This window comes from Salvia splendens, chromosome 4 (assembly GCF_004379255.2).
Source record: "Salvia splendens isolate huo1 chromosome 4, SspV2, whole genome shotgun sequence".
In the NCBI taxonomy this organism is placed as follows: Eukaryota; Viridiplantae; Streptophyta; class Magnoliopsida; order Lamiales; family Lamiaceae; genus Salvia; species Salvia splendens.
Genome location: NC_056035.1, coordinates 9712922 through 9726436, shown reverse-complemented (window position 1 = coordinate 9726436; position 13515 = coordinate 9712922). Strand labels below are relative to the sequence as shown.

The window sequence follows — 13515 nt, the reverse complement described above, 5'->3', positions numbered from 1 at the left end:
CATTACTATCACAAAATTTTAATACTATAAATTTAGTTATTCTTAATACAAAATTTGTTAACAGTATCTAAAAATCTAAACTTTTTATAACTGAGTAGAAATGAAACGAAATATCTGAAATTTCCAAAATAAAAATTCTAATTATCATACTCCATATAGTAGGTTAGGAATATTTGAATACAAATATTTATATAATAAATTTAATTCGGAAACTTTGATTTTTCAGTTTAAAAAATAAATCCGAAATTTGATTTGGTATGATCATTGGATTACGACTATTTTTGGTCACCTCTAGTCTAAGTTTGAAGTTAATATAGTGAGTTTCAACAAAACTAAGTAGTCCGTGAGATGGTGAGTCACCTCAACAATTACTCCTTTAGATTATTATTATTATTACTAAATTCTTTAAAAGATTAAAAGTGTTTCCTTTCCTACCAAATTTTTGGGCACATATGTTATAAAAGAAAGGATACATTTAAAATTCATTGGGGTGCGAATAATTAAATAGGGTTGTGTTATTGGCATGAATGGAATGAGTGGGTGAAAATAATAATTAAAAGAGAAAAAGAAAACGAGAGAGAAAGATAATTATGTGCAGACGGCTGAGGTGGTAGTGGGATGTCGGGGATTTATGAATGTGAGTAGTGTTTACTGAATAATGGTGCAAGTGTTGGTGCTCACTCTTAACTATGGCAACACCCACATTTCTTTTCCAACGGTCTTGTAGTGTGTTAGTTAATGCTCACTTTCCCAACTGCTTTAAATCTTCACCTGGGAGACAATGCATATTGGACTAAATTATTTATTACGGAGTACTATTGTTTATGATGTGGCCAGTCCTCCAATATTATTCATCGAATCTATAATTTATTTTTATTTTTTTATTTATCATTATTCTTGATTATTGCTTTATTTTAGTAGTAATCAAATCGGATAAACTGTTTTCACTTTTCCAACTTGGGACCTAGATCCAGAGAGAGTTCAAATTTCCAACTTATAGAGTATGACAGTATGTGTGTGAGAAAGTGACTGAGAGAGTAACTACAGTTTTCCTTTTCCGGCTTGGGACCAAGATCAAGCGAGTACAAGTTCTTAAGATTATTTGTGTGGGAGAGAGACAGTGGGAAAAATATTTATGTATATATAGTTGAATTATAACTATGACAAGTTATTTGTAATAGTATAACAGTTAATTAATCTCACATGTCATTTTTCCAGTACATATATAACTCGTAGATCATTATGTGATGTACAATTTGACCATTACGTACATATAAGATTATGCAATGTCAATGGTAAGTATCGCGAATGTAATCCACTAAATGCACTATAATGATATTGGTTATACTACCTGATATAAATTCATGTGCTCCATCTTAAAACTAACTGGTAATAGGAGGAGTGATCCATGAGACTTATATGGTGATTTCAGTTATCTTTATGCACTGATGCGAGATAGTGGTAATATATTTTTTTAGTTTCAATTGCCAACACTACCTTCATCACACTACTCTAAGTGACCCATTTTCATTTTTTGAGTCCCACTCTAATTGACATATTAAATAGAAACATCGTCTATCTCTAGCTACTTTATTCTCTCTCCACCCAACTCACAAAACAAAACTCCGTAAAATCCCCTGTCGAATAGAAAATGTTCCACTTAGTAATGATTTGATTAATATTTAGAAAGATGATCATAAGTTCAAATAATGTTCAATCACATGTTGTTATCAAGACATCATTCGAGCAAAATTCAAGTGGGATAGATCAAATGGTTCTAAGTACGGAAAATGCGACTAGCGACATATAATTTTACTAAGAGCAACATAATTGGACAAGAGTTGAGAATGGTACGACAAAGTGAATAGAGGAGTGTAGACAGACGACACAAGAGTACTAGTAGCGATGAAATGATCGATGGACTACCATAGTCCCGACGGAGAGGCTATGACTATGATAGAGAGAGAGATGAAGAAATGTAGTGTCTGAGATATGAGAGATGGTAGAAAAAATAAAAAATGGCATTTTTGTCACAAAATAGTGAAAAAGCTATACTCGCATGTTTACGTTTTAGTTCGGGCATATCTGGCGATATTATTTTTTTCCAGGGACTGTGGGAGTGAGATTGCGATAGTCCAATGACCAATTTTTCAGTTCACTATTTTAAAATACACCCCCACCATTTCATATGCTAATTTTAAATATGTGCTATTGTGAAATTTTAGTATGTTAATTATTTAATAAAAAATATTTTTATAATTTATTTTTATTCGAAATCCATTTAGATAAAAGTAAATTTGTGGTGCGGTTTTGTGCCCCACGTCCAGGCCAGAACGCACCTCAAGCCCGATGTCGCATCACTAGGGCGATCCAGCACCTCATCTGCGCGCCTCCACCCCCATACAATGCATGAAGTTGGATTGCACCACAATTTTCGCGATCCGATTCCATTTCCGATAAGCAAATCTAGGAGACCAGATTTGTGACTTTCCATTTTTTTACTTTGCAAATTTTATCATAGTTCATTTCTGATAGAGAAGCCCAAGGTTTAGTGAATCGGCGATTAACCGTGAAACTGGAACCGCCGGTTATGATTCTGAACCTGAACCACGAAATTAAAATGGAACCGCAATCTTGACATTTGAACCACACGCCGGTTTAGGTTCAAAAAATCCCGAACCGAAACCATGATGGAACCGTCGGTTTCGCGCATGAACCGAAACCGTGAAAAACCGTTGAAAAAATGGTTGTTCGGAACGGAAACCCGAACCGACGGTTTTTGAACCGAACTGTAACCGCGAAATATGCTCAATGTTCGGTTCCGATTCGAGATTTTTCAGAATTGAAACTGGCAATTTTGAATCATAATAAGCAATTCCTATACCTCATGCATGTCTAGTTTTTTATGAGAAATTGAGGTTTTTTTTTACCAACTCATGCATGCTATTGAACTCACAATTAAAGTGAGATCTATAAACACGAAATATGTAATAGACAATAAAATAGGAATGTGATCAAATGCAAACTCTAAATATTGTACAAACTCCAATTATAATTGGACCGTTAGAAAATATCAACAGATGATAAAATAATAGTAACAAAAATTGTCAACACAATGTCAACGGTTGATGTTGTGTTGAAATTGTGTTGACATTGTATTGATATCAAAATCTTGAAATTTTACACTGCGTTGACATTGTGTTGACATTGTGTTGAAAAGTTTGGAGTTTGTATAATATATGAGTTTGCAATTTATACTACCCAATAAAATAATATTTAGTTTAAAATAGTACTAGTACTACCAAGTTACATATCGATGAAGAATGTCAAGTGAATATTGACTTATATTTAGGATTTTGTAGTGCTCCATTATTTAATTCGCTAGTGATGAACGGTATTGATATTATTGAGTTAGATTTCAATTTATAATATTCTAGATCATCATTTGTCTCTATGGCGACAATTTTCAATACGACTCGAAAATACATAACAGACGTGTATTAAATTAGATCAATGTCATGACTTATCGTGTTTATATTCTTATCGAGGATAATTTTTGGTTGGATTTAAGTCAGGGTCAGATAACTAGTTAATAATTAAGATTATTATAATTTCTTTTATTATAAGAATTTGAATTGTATTATTATTTTCTCATTTTTCATATGTCATTTTCATTTTTTTTGTCTTTACCTCCACGACCACCACTACCGTGAAGGTCATACCATCTGCACAACACGCCTATAAATAGTTTCGTTTCGTTATCATGCGGTTTTCGTATCGAGTCGAGTTCATGTTGTTATCGTGTTGTGTCAACACGAATATGATCGTGTCGCTAATGAATTCATGTTTTGCGCACATCGTGTTTGGATCTGAATATAACATATCAAGTTCATATTTGTGTTGAAGGTTTACTTAACAGATCGTGTCCGAGTTTGATCTTCAGGGTTGAGTCGTTATTAGATCAACCCAATAACTATTCAATCAACACGATTTTTCAGCCTAACTATTTCGATCCTGACACCAAATATACGCAAGGTGTATGTTACTCCCTCCATCAATAATTAAGTTTCTCAAGTTTAATTTTTCGTTCTCATTTCTGCTTTAGTACTTTTGTTAATTGGCCCTATATTCCTCTCACTTTTTCTACATGTTCCATTCCAATTCTTCAAACTCGAGCCAAGTCAACTTAAGTCATTAAACGTAGGCGAATGAAGTATAGGATTAAATAGTTTTGATATTTATTGTGAAGCCTAAAATTTTAAATTAGTTTTTAGTATTTATATGACGTAATAAATCGCGGTCCTCTTTATTAATTGCAATTATTAAAACGGAACAAACGTACTGACTTATTTTGCTATAGCAACTTTAATGCCGGAGAGCTTTTGTCGTCATTGCTTACCATCAATAATGTTTTGCATATCAAATCTTAAATGTTAATGCACTTTATCAGAACTAGGCAACCATATATGGTCAAATTAAATGAAGGTATGACAAAATTAAATCTTTTTTCAAATAGATATTATTTTAATTGAACGTCCTCCAGTTAGATGAGATAATAGTTACTCAAGTATGAGAACGAATTAAGCATTTTAGAAAAAACATGGAGAAATTAAATGAATAAAAAGGAATTAGATTAATCATGGATTGACATATTAGATCCCCTTTGTACGTGTGTAGTATATGCACTGCTGTACTCAATACTGATATTTTCCGGATATAAAAATTCCTTTAGATCTAACATGGGTACATGTCATGAGACTAAAACTCCAAGAATTTAGTATATCTAAAAAAAATTAAGGAGTATTTATTTTATTATGTGTATTGAAATTTGAGCATCATAAAAAGAAAAAGATAAGTTATACGACCCTTCACATAATTGGGGTGGATATTGGATCAATGTTTGGGTTCATGTATTAATTGCGGATATAAAGAAGAGCTAGATAAGGACAATAGTTTTCCAAGACAAATTAAATGTTGATGCAATATATAGATACAACACTGTTGTTCCTCATCACTTCTGACCTCCGAGTAATAATATTTATCGCCCATATAAGAATTAAATGTGCCACATAGTCCATATAGTAACTAGTCGTCAGCAAATTAATAAATAAAACTGTTCATTTAAAATGCACCACATGGCATCAATTTAAACTGTTATTCAATAAATTTTGCACAGTACATAGTCAAAGTTATAAATACCGAATTGGTCCACAAAGCAATATTTTCCATATCATCACGGAAATAGAGAGATAATAACATGTAACCTCTCATTTATTTCAAAATAGTAGTAATACTTCTATTTTGGTGTCACCTAAAATTATGCAACACTAATTCAGCCAATTTTGGTACAATCTACTCCCTTCTTTTACAAAAAATAATCTTATTTTGCCATTTTGAGATATTCACAAAAAATAGTCACATTTTTAAAATTAAAAAGTTTATCTCTTATACTTTTTCCACTTTTTCTCCACTCTCTCATACTTCACCCACTTTTTGTACATATTTCTTATTTTACCTACTTTTCTCTCTCTTTCTTTTACTTAACTAATTTCTCATTAAAACTCGTTACGTCCACAAATAAGACTGTTTTTTTTGGGAGGGGGGTATTATTCTACACATTATTTTATTCATAACTTATACTTATCATTAAAATTAATACTCTCACGTCTCACAAGAATATGCACTATTTCCATTTTAGCACTTCCCACAAGAAGATGAACTTTCTAATTTAAGAAACTAATTTCTTTTTAATGAGGTGGTACCATTTTTCCACTAACAATACTTTAATTACTTTTTTTTTCCTACATCTCTTTTACTTTACCAATTGTAAATTAAAACTCAGTTCCAATCAAAAGTTCATATTCTTGTAGGACGGAGTGAGTACTAGTTCACATTTTTTTAACTCTACTCCACTAACATTACATAAATAAATAATGCTTATAATATAGACCTAAAATCCAATAACACTATTTTCACAATTTCTTCTCTATCTTTTGTACTTTACCAATTGCACATTGACACCCGTGGCTTTTCAAAACATGTTATTTTTATTTAATTAAATTACTAAAATTTAATTAAATTCTAGTTTCAAACGCCAAATTAAAACAATAATTATGTACCAGCAACGCATTCTTAAATTCATCATTTCCCTTAAACTATACATGAGATTTATCCCATTTTTAAGTCATTTGTTATTCGAGATAACACCCACCATCCACTATCTACTCACATAACTATTCATGAGTACTTTGTTTTTTTTTCATCCAATTTAGTTTAATAAACATGATAGTTTTAAAATCGTAAAAATGACATTTATTGAAAATTGAAAAATTACATAATTGAAAGTATTAGTCACGGACCGCTAACTTATTTGCAATCCACCAAAGTAACTCTTAGCACATGCTCCCTCTGTTCCATAGTAATAGAGACGTTTCTTTTCGGCACGGAGATTAAGAAAAATTGTGTTAGGTGAGTTAAGTAACGGGAGAATAAAGTGGAAAATGAAAAAGGTAGAGAGCTGAATAGAGAATAAAGTAAGAGAGAGTAAAGTAGGTGTTGAGAAATGTGTTGACTTTTTACTAAAAAGGGAAATGACTCTATTACTATGGAACGTACTAAAATGGCAAAATGACTATATTATTATAGAACGGAGATTAAGAAAAATTGTGTTAGGTGAGTTAAGTAACGGGAGAATAAAGTGGAAAATGAAAAAGGTAGAGAGCTGAATAGAGAATAAAGTAAGAGAGAGTAAAGTAGGTGTTGAGAAATGTGTTGACTTTTTACTAAAAAGGGAAATGACTCTATTACTATGGAACGTACTAAAATGGCAAAATGACTATATTATTATAGAACGGAGGGAGTACATACGTGACTCCGAAGTATCCCTCTTACCATTGCGGTTGTTCAGAAAAAGGAAATAACTAGATTTTTAAAAAGTCAAACAGCTATAATAATGACGTCACGAGCCAATCCGGCAAGCCGTTGGCGTTAATTCCACCGGGAGGGGACGCTCGCAACTCGTCTCGTTGTGGATGCTTTGATATCCTCGTGAAGTCAAATTTTGACCAGGGTTAAATATTGGAAAAGAAAAAAAAAGAGGCATTGGAAATGATGCATGCTCGTGGCTCTGCATGACGTCATGATTTTGAACTATTATAATAGTGGGGCACGTGGCAAAATGTTGGTGTCAAAAGGTGAAAAATCCTGCCCTTTTGCAGGTGATAGTTAAAAAAAGGGGTCCAGAAAAAATATATGAAAAATTCAGTTGGGTAGAAAAGATATGAGTTGCTTTGCATTTTGGCCTATTAAAGGGAGGACAAAAGGGGCAATTCCAAGACGCGCGTGCACTGAGTCGGCGAGGCGGCGGATTCAGTACGGAAACGGCCGGGCAGCGGTGGACTGGTGCCGACATGAAACTAAGTTTCCATAACTTTGGTGTCTCCCCATATTTTTTGCTTTATCGCTTTTTTTTACCTCTTTTGAGATGTGCGACTGTACTGAGGCATGCATATATTTGAGGGGTGCTTTAGCTTTACTAATTACCTACCATCTCTCACTGTTCATGCACTTCATGCATGTGCTCTGCCACTAATCCTTTTATATTTTCATTCCCAACTTTACTGTTCAATTCTTTATAGTAACATCGTCATAAAGAAACAACCCTAGCAATCTAATACACGAATGTGTATAATTATACTCCTAATTGAGTACTAACGATTTTAATTTTAGTGTATATCTCCTACTCCCTCCGTCCATAAAATATTACTCCGTATCCAAATTTGACTCGGCACGGGTTTTAAGAAATATGAAGAAAAGTGAGTTAATGCGAAGAAAAGTGAGTTGAAAAAGCTACTGGAATGATGATTTCTCATTTACATATTAGTTTTAAAATAGAATGTGATTGTAGAGAGTTGGTGGAAAGTGAATCCATTTACCAAAAATAGAAAAAAACAAAGTGGACAACTTTTCACAGACGGACTAAAATGACAAAACTAGACAACATTTCACGGATGGAGGGAGTGATTCTTTAACTACGGATCATTGAAAAAGTAAAATTACTGCTAAAATTATAAAATTTGATCAAATTCTTGTCTATTTCCCACATTTCAAAATTTGAATGACAAACATGAAGTTTGAAAGTACTTCCCATTAAATATCAAACAATTGGTTTTCACCACGAGATTTTGTATAGTGTTGTATTTAATTAAGAGAGAATAAAGTAAGAGAGAAGAAAAAGTAGAGAGAGTGTTATTTTTTTAGGAAATGTTTCATTTTAATGGGAAAATTAAAAAAAGAAAACGTTTTATTTCTAATGGGTTTAAATCTTGTTTGACGATCATGAGTTTGTTGAAGCATGCACTTTATAAAATAGAGTATGTCTTAATAAGCTTGACGCGTTGGTTGTTAGCGCATGCTCTTCACTATTCGTTGGCCCAACCCCACTTTTAATTATATTTTATTTCGTGCTCTTAGTTAAGGTATATATAACACCAACGGTCATGCTCTTCCTCAAGGACATGCACTTTACTATTTATGAGTCTCATTATTCTATTATTCAATTTAAAAACTAAAATTACTAAAAACAGTTCATTAATAATAAAATTTCATTAAAAATCCGAAATGACATTACAAATTAATTCCTTAAAAATTACATAATTTAACTCCTAAAAATTTTAAATTGCATAATTTAAATCCTAAAAATTAGAATACAAGCCAATAGAATCAAATTTTAGTAGAACCGACTACTCGTTGCCGAATTTCCCCCAAATAGTATGAAGAAGTACGAGAGTGAGGTAGTTTGGTTTGATGTAAAAAATTGGGTGATGAATGGAGTATTTATAGATAATTTGGATAAATTGAAATAAAATAATGATTTTTTTAAATGGTCATATTTTGGGAAGTGGGATTTTTTAAAGTTTATTTTTTACTTTTTCAGATTTTTTATGAACTAAAAAAATTAAATTATTAAAAAACGACGACCACTCGCGTGGATCTGGATCCACCATTGACCATGTGGTTCGCCGAATTTGAACACCAATCGTTGTAACACACCCCATAAGTCCACTGTGCTGGTATCTATCAACCCGTGGTCATGGGCGGACCCAAAGAAGAAGAGGGAGGGATTTAAGCCATGAAATATTTTTTTTCTACTTTTTACTATTGATTTTTTTAAAAAAAAATAGTCCAATTTAGTGTAAAATCTAATGTAAAAGTCCCTATAAATTATTTAAATTACTCAAAATTATACATCAAAATAAAATTTAGAAATCTCAGCTCCTATCGATATTCATTTCTATGTCCGCCCCTGCCCGTGGTCCATCGGAATTGAACAGTCACTCTGGAACACGTCCAACGACCCGCTAGAAAAACAAATTTCCCAAATTTGTTGCCTTTTCTATCCAGATCTCTCAACTATAAAAAGACATAGAGCTTGATTTTGATCATCATATATCATATCTTACACCTTTGAGAGAGCTATGAGAGTTGATCAAGCGACCAATGCAAGGAATTCAAGAAAAATTGACTGGAAGCGAGATAAGATTATTATTAGGATTGTTGTAATTATTATTATTATTATTATTATTATTATTATTATTATTATTTCATATGGTTTTATCTGATCTCAGTACTTTAGGTTTATAAACAATTGATAAATTTGTACTTGGGATTTTTTGTTATGGTGATTTAATATTATTTACAGTGATTAGTTATGCTATTTGGTTAGTAGTAGACCTGTAGTGATGTGCATAATTGTTTCTGGGCCGTCGAATGATAAATTGTGGTTTGAATGTAGTTGGCATGGTGAGATAGGCTGAGGGCGACGAGCAATGTTGGCCCAATAAGGCAAGCAACAGGCCCAATTGATATTTCTGTTAACTGCGTTATTTTGGATTCAGGAAACTGCTCAGTGCTCACCAAATGCTAGAAAATCAATTTTTTATCGATCAAATTCCAGTCGAAATTTGCAAGATTTAAAGTACTCCCATAAAAGAATGTTCTTTTAATAAATTTATAGTAGTAAATTAGCCACAAAACTTCTTCTTTTATTTATTTTTTCCTTTTTGTGCTGATTAGGCAGTTGAGTGAAATATGTTGCTTTAGCAGCCAACAGTTGTGAATGCATCAAAATCTCTCTCAATCGAATTTCTGAAATCAGAAGAAATGTGTTGCTTCAGATGAATTATTTAGGTACACTATGATGTTAGCAGTACAACTGAAGTACATTAATTGTTGGGAATTTCTTGCAATTTGGTGCTTTCTTTTCTCTAAATATAATTTATCTGATTGACATATCAGCAGCCTATCTTATAATCAACTGATCAAATACAATTCAGATGTTTTAATTAGATTCCTAATCTAGTTGGTCAATCAAAATATACTCCCACAATAATTGCCACTCTTTTCCATTTCGTTCCGTCCCATAATAATTGTCACACTTCATTTTTACAGTACATAATAAGTAAGTCTCACCTTCCACTAGCTCACTCCTAACAATTTTATTATAAAACCAATATAAAAAAGTGGGTTTCATATTCCACTAACTTTTTCAACCAATTTTTCTTTACATTTCTTAAACTCGTACCTGCAATGAGAGTGACAATTATTATGGGACGAAGGGAGTAACAATTTAATTATCTTAAATAACGAAAGTTTCAACAAACAATTAATGATTTATAATAGTGTAAATATACTATACTAGAAGAGCCTTATTTGTTACCACAACAAATTAAGCTTTAAAATATAATCGAGCCATTATATTGTTATCATGTCATAATGTTAAAAAAATACTATAGAATATAGAGGTGCCATTGGTCAAATAAAGACATCATTATGACTTTTGAATTTCATTGTTTCCTCTTTCTAGAAATTTGTTTTTTTAGTGGATTACTTGTTCTTGTTTATAATTATTTTGTCTTCTTCCTCCGGTTATCCATTTTAACTATTTTCTTTATTTTATATTCAACTATACCTGATGATCAGTGAATATATGCTAATGAAATTGATTTTATATGCCAAATAGAGCTTACTTCTAAAATAGCATCATCATTATATTATCACTTATTTTAATCGTGGAAAGTTAGATCGCTACGCTTGGACATGACATAATGCCTTCTTTTTCTGTACGTATTTCATATTTTTGTTTGCCCATTTTCTTAGAGCATTTTGAACATTTTGAAGCCACGACCAACAAATATTGTTATTTTCAATTTCAATTTTAATTTTAATTTACACTTTTATTAGCTTAGACTTTTATTATTTTCCCTTTTTGAAAAATATGAACATTTAGTTCAACACAAATTTTAATGTATTAATAGATAAAGTAAGAAAGATGGAGATAAATGTTAGTGTAAGTAGTGTTAGTGGAGAATTAGAAGGTATAAGTTGTAAGTAAATAATGTGTAGCTATTAGTCGAAATTAAAAAGTTCATACTTCATATATTTTAAAGACGAAATTAATAAAGAAACAGATCATACTTTTCAAAAACGAATACATAGTATTATCAAAATATTCATACTTTTCAGAAACAAAGACACGCTATTATCAAAATAAAGTTGGAAACCAAGTACCCCAAGTAATCATAACACAAAGGAAAAAGGGCATTCTGCCTGAATGATTGACATTGTTGGACATCATTTTCTCTTTTACTTGTTTAATTTCACTCAATAATGATATCTTAATTAAAGTAAACCGCACGTTGCTTTAGCTGTCCTATATAATGTTTCAGTTTCGATTAATACTCTTTAGTATATGCAATTAAAAGCTATATTCAATTTGGGTTGTGATGCCGAGGTGTATAAGAATGACCAAATATGAAGGAGAAAACACAGAAACTCTATCTAATTAGTGAATTTTGAAAATTTTAATAATATCAAAACTAACTGTAAAATAATAAAAACTCTGTTTAATTATAAGTGTTTGAAAAACTAGTAATTTATAAAAATAAAATTTAAAAAAAGCTTCAAAACACAATAAATGACGAGGTCTTAAACGATACCAGGATGCCAAAATCTATCATATATCATGGCAAAAGCGATAAATGTCTCGACAGCCCCATTTACAAAATTCAAGTTAGTATGATACAATTGGTATTTTCTGAATTTTTAGTAGCGACGACATCGATTGATACAACTACATCAGTTTGTCTTTATAGTTAATGGAAATAATGCATCATTAGAGCATCCACAATAGGGGCGGATGTCTCGGTGGACATCCCGACGGACATCCCAAAACACCTCCTGCCACGTCATAAGGACATCCCACTCCACAATAGCGGACATCCCCAAGGACATACCAGCGGACATCTCAATAATTAAAATTCACAAATTTACAAATATGCAATTTTACGGAATTAAAATTTCGACACGAATATGGGGAAAATGAAACCATTTTATTTAAAAAAAACATACATAATTAAAAAAAATATTACATAGTTCAAAAAAAATACATAGTTAAAAAAAATATCTCAAAGCTTCAACACACGCGGCCCCCGACTCACTCCTCGTCGTCCCCTTGGCCAGACCCGCCGTTTGGGGCATCATCCCCGCCATTTGGGGCATCATCATGGGTATCCCTGCAGTTCTGCCAGCGTTTCCCCACCTCCAACTGGAAACGTCTGCGTTTGTGACTTGCTCGTGGCAGGAGAATCACTGTCGTGCTCCATTTATCTTCAACAGAAATGAAAGTAGAGAGATAGAAACTCGTTAATACAAGTGGTGCGAATGAAATAAAGTTCAACGAGCCGTATATATAGAATTTTTTTTAAAAAAAACCAAAAAATCAAAAAATGGGACGTCCGTCGTCACGCTGCAATAGCGGACGTCGAGACGGACGTCCGCAGAAACCGACGGACGACCTCTCGTCTGTCGGGGACGTCCGCGCCCATCTAATTTACTGCAATATCGTCCGCCAGGGGCGGAGCTACGGTGGGGCATGGGGGGCCCCTGGGCCCCCCAGCCATTTGCGTTTTTAGTATAATATATATTCAGAAACCATTGCTATAGAATTTGATAGCGCAGTTGGCAAGTGGTCTCCTTTGGATCATGCTTGCGGTGAGGTGCTGAGTTCGATCCTCACCCACGCCATAAATTTTACTATTTGCCCAATGTTAGTAATTCATTTCTTGTCAAATCATCCTAGACGTGCTATACTTACCAAATGACTTTTAAAGATTATTTTAAAACTTTTACCCAATGCTATATTCTAATTTACTTTTTGTCAAATCATGTTTTACAGATGTGCTATTTTTACCCAATAATTTTACTGTCAAATCATTTTTAAGAGGTGTATTATACTATTTAATTTTAATCAATGATTTTTAATGATTATAGTTTGAAAGGATGTTATTTGTTCAATGATTTGTAAACATTGTAATATATATTATATTTTAAACTGCTTTGTTATTGGTATTGTAATATAATTAATAGTTTCATCAAAATTTTCTAATATGTACAATTAAGCAATTTGCTTTACTTATGAAAAATTTAATTTTATTAGTAGGTAAAATTCTTTTAAAG

General features: G+C 32.3%; 1 protein-coding gene across 1 annotated transcript in view; it reads right to left on the bottom strand.

The window, feature by feature from the left end:
* Positions 1 to 13515, bottom strand: part of LOC121798419 (DEAD-box ATP-dependent RNA helicase 21-like) — a 794448-nt gene that overhangs the window by 400492 nt on the left and 380441 nt on the right. The gene's annotated exons all lie outside the window — the stretch shown is intronic.